Here is a 4,493-nt window from a genome sequence, read left to right on the forward strand (position 1 = left end):
GAAACTATTGTTAAGAGGCACTCTGAAGCAAAAATACCCGATTTGCGGAAAGCGTGGCAGAAAACCTATACATGATGAACAGTTGATGTCCATCGGTATTGTAAACAATATTTGGTATAGTATTGTATATGATATTATTATATGTTGTAATTATACTCAAAGTAGTGTTTAATAGGAGATATTTGTTTTCAAATTGATCTTAATAAAGATAATATAGTGAAACTAACCAAGATATATACTATTTAGTATATATCATTTCTGTTTCGAATTATTATCGTGAATTTTTGGAAATGGTCTTATATGATTAAATATTGTATGAGTACCATTTCACCAATGTACCAGCATATAATCAAAGCGATTTATATGCAAATTCAAATATTGCCAAAATATATAAATTCCATTCCACATGAACTCATGTGTTTGGTTTTATTTAATGTATATCACAAAAAACGCATACGAAATTGGATAAATTTTAAATTTGTTGTCAAAATACATAGTTTAAACACAATTTATATTGGTTTAAGCCTATATACGTGTGATAATATATTAAGTGCAAATAAAAAGATATTTTTGAACGAAAAAAAAATTATATATTTATATAATAAAATATATATTTATATAGAGAAAAATGGCGAATGTGAATGCTATATAAAAATGGCCACAATCGTTTAACAAATTCTCATAAACTGTTGATAAAAAATATTTTTTTTTTATTGTTTTTATTCAAAAGTATTATTGAGTTGTCAAATATTTACATATGTGAGCGTATGCGCACGAAACGAAAACATTATTCTGGTTGATCCTGCCAGTAGTTATATGCTTGTCTCAAAGATTAAGCCATGCATGTCTAAGTACACACGAATTAAAAGTGAAACCGCAAAAGGCTCATTATATCAGTTATGGTTCCTTAGATCGTTAACAGTTACTTGGATAACTGTGGTAATTCTAGAGCTAATACATGCAATTAAAACACGGACCTTATGGGACGTGTGCTTTTATTAGGCTAAAACCAAGCGATCGCAAGATCGTTACATTGGTTGAACTCTAGATAACATGCAGATCGTATGGTCTTGTACCGACGACAGATCTTTCAAATGTCTGCCCTATCAACTTTTGATGGTAGTATCTAGGACTACCATGGTTGCAACGGGTAACGGGGAATCAGGGTTCGATTCCGGAGAGGGAGCCTGAGAAACGGCTACCACATCTAAGGAAGGCAGCAGGCGCGTAAATTACCCACTCCCAGCTCGGGGAGGTAGTGACGAAAAATAACAATACAGGACTCATATCCGAGGCCCTGTAATTGGAATGAGTACACTTTAAATCCTTTAACAAGGACCAATTGGAGGGCAAGTCTGGTGCCAGCAGCCGCGGTAATTCCAGCTCCAATAGCGTATATTAAAGTTGTTGCGGTTAAAACGTTCGTAGTTGAACTTGTGCTTCATACGGGTAGTACAACTTACAATTGTAGTTAGTACTATACCTTTATGTATGTAAGCGTATTACCGGTGGAGTTCTTATATATAATTAAGTACTTGTATTTTTTTATATATTCCTCCTATTTAAAAACCTGCATTAGTGCTCTTCATCGAGTGTTATTGTGGGCCGGTACAATTACTTTGAACAAATTAGAGTGCTTAAAGCAGGCTTCAAATGCCTGAATATTCTGTGCATGGGATAATGAAATAAGACCTCTGTTCTGCTTTCATTGGTTTTCAGATCAAGAGGTAATGATTAATAGAAGCAGTTTGGGGGCATTAGTATTACGACGCGAGAGGTGAAATTCTTGGACCGTCGTAAGACTAACTTAAGCGAAAGCATTTGCCAAAGATGTTTTCATTAATCAAGAACGAAAGTTAGAGGTTCGAAGGCGATCAGATACCGCCCTAGTTCTAACCATAAACGATGCCAGCTAGCAATTGGGTGTAGCTACTTTTATGGCTCTCTCAGTCGCTTCCCGGGAAACCAAAGCTTTTGGGCTCCGGGGGAAGTATGGTTGCAAAGCTGAAACTTAAAGGAATTGACGGAAGGGCACCACCAGGAGTGGAGCCTGCGGCTTAATTTGACTCAACACGGGAAAACTTACCAGGTCCGAACATAAGTGTGTAAGACAGATTGATAGCTCTTTCTCGAATCTATGGGTGGTGGTGCATGGCCGTTCTTAGTTCGTGGAGTGATTTGTCTGGTTAATTCCGATAACGAACGAGACTCAAATATATTAAATAGATATCTTCAGGATTATGGTGTTGAAGCTTATATAGCCTTCATTCATGGTGGCAGTAAAATGTTTATTGTGTTTGAATGTGTTTATATAAGTGGAGCCGTACCTGTTGGTTTGTCCCATTATAAGGACACTAGCTTCTTAAATGGACAAATTGCGTCTAGCAATAATGAGATTGAGCAATAACAGGTCTGTGATGCCCTTAGATGTCCTGGGCTGCACGCGCGCTACAATGAAAGTATCAACGTGTATTTCCTAGACCGAGAGGTCCGGGTAAACCGCTGAACCACTTTCATGCTTGGGATTGTGAACTGAAACTGTTCACATGAACTTGGAATTCCCAGTAAGTGTGAGTCATTAACTCGCATTGATTACGTCCCTGCCCTTTGTACACACCGCCCGTCGCTACTACCGATTGAATTATTTAGTGAGGTCTCCGGACGTGATCACTGTGACGCCTTGCGTGTTACGGTTGTTTCGCAAAAGTTGACCGAACTTGATTATTTAGAGGAAGTAAAAGTCGTAACAAGGTTTCCGTAGGTGAACCTGCGGAAGGATCATTATTGTATGTTTCTACCGTTAACAAAAATATATATATATTGCCAATTTACCAAACAAAATATGTTTTTATAAAATCATAATTGTAAAATGAAATATATTCAGTTGTATATATTATATGTTTATATTAATTATATTGCCAATATACTCATTTAGTAGTAGCTATACATATGACATCGTGTTCTATGTCTGTAGCAATTAATATATAGAAACATATTGATGATATTATTACAATAATATTGATTTATAAAATCTGTGTGCATATGTACCATAGTATGCACGCGTTGCGAATATGTATTGTCTATCATAGTTATGGGCATACATTGGTTAATGCAACAGCCTAAAAAGTACAATGTTGTACCTGATTTCAGGTTAATACTTTTATATAAATTGATAATTATCAAACAAACCAAAATACATATTATATTATTTAACTATATGGTAATATATCGTTTATATAAAACTAAGACATTTCGCAACATTCTTTTAGGATAAAATTAAAATTTATTGAAGGAATTGATATATGCCAGTAAAATGGTGTATTTTTAATTTCTTTCAATAAAAACATATCTGACAAATAAATGAATAAACAAATTTTAATCACTCTAAGCGGTGGATCACTCGGCTCATGGGTCGATGAAGAACGCAGCAAACTGTGCGTCATCGTGTGAACTGCAGGACACATGAACATCGACATTTTGAACGCATATCGCAGTCCATGCTGTTTGGTACTTTAATTAATTTTATAGTGCTGCTTGGACTACATATGGTTGAGGGTTGTAAGACTATGCTAAATAAGTTGTTTAAAAATTTTACGAAATTTTTAAGCATATTGTATATTATTGGATATAATACATTCATAATATTGATATTAAATGGAAACGCATTATCTCTCATTGTTGTATATATTTGTGTGAGAAGAACGAAGAAAAATATTTTTTTTTTGTCCTTTTTGAATCAAATAATACTGAGGAATGTCTAGCATAAAAAAAATAATTAAAGTTTTTTCATCTAGAAAAATTATTAATTTAATTTCATATTGTAGGCCGTCTAACCCGGGAATTGTAGTGACCAATATCGGTGCGTGAGTGAACTGTATAGGTATAAAAACACAAACCCGGTGATTTAATGTAACTCTTTTTTATTAGCTGCGCGTCCGTCTCTCACAATCGCCATTTACAAAGTGTACTCACTCTCTTCTCGATGTTTCTTATCCGATATCTCACTATTGGTATTTCCCACCGAGTGTATCGATGGTGCGGTAAATACCAATGCGCGCTGTATGCTATTTTAAATACTAGTTGAATGCCTCACTAATTATTACCTTGCTACAATTCGGCCATCCTGACCGGAGTGCTCCTGAACTCCTTACATTTAATTTAGTTTCTAGATAGGTTGATTTATTACAGTCGGGTGTGGTTTACTCTTAATATTCTAAGTTTACGTGTTACAATCATTTTCTTCATTTTGATTCCCTGTGACATTTGCATTATTACCATTTTCAATCCACGGCTTCATATTTGCCACCGCCCAAACTCCTTTATACGGGATCCTTGATTGTTGAAACCCCTCTACATCTTCTAGCAAATACCTATCATTTTTTAACACCTTTGATATCTTATAAGGTCCTTTGAACTTCGGGATAAGCTTTTTAGACACCCCTGTATGAGTGTCGAAATTTCTCACCATAACTAGATCATTATCTACGTACACG

At 35.1% G+C, this 4,493-nt stretch overlaps 2 non-coding genes across 2 annotated transcripts; both read left to right on the forward strand.

Moving 5' to 3' along the window:
- Positions 1–789: 789 nt before the first annotated feature.
- Positions 790–2,784, forward strand: LOC117192126. The gene has a single exon (XR_004474222.1). It is a non-coding gene; the product is annotated as a small subunit ribosomal RNA (ribosomal RNA).
- A 596-nt stretch (positions 2,785–3,380) lies between these two features.
- LOC117192130 lies at positions 3,381–3,559 on the forward strand. The gene has a single exon (XR_004474226.1). It is a non-coding gene; the product is annotated as a 5.8S ribosomal RNA (ribosomal RNA).
- Positions 3,560–4,493: the final 934 nt, after the last annotated feature.

The sequence above is a fragment of the Drosophila miranda genome (genome assembly GCF_003369915.1).
Source record: "Drosophila miranda strain MSH22 chromosome Y unlocalized genomic scaffold, D.miranda_PacBio2.1 Contig_Y1_pilon, whole genome shotgun sequence".
Taxonomy (NCBI): Eukaryota; Metazoa; Arthropoda; class Insecta; order Diptera; family Drosophilidae; genus Drosophila; species Drosophila miranda.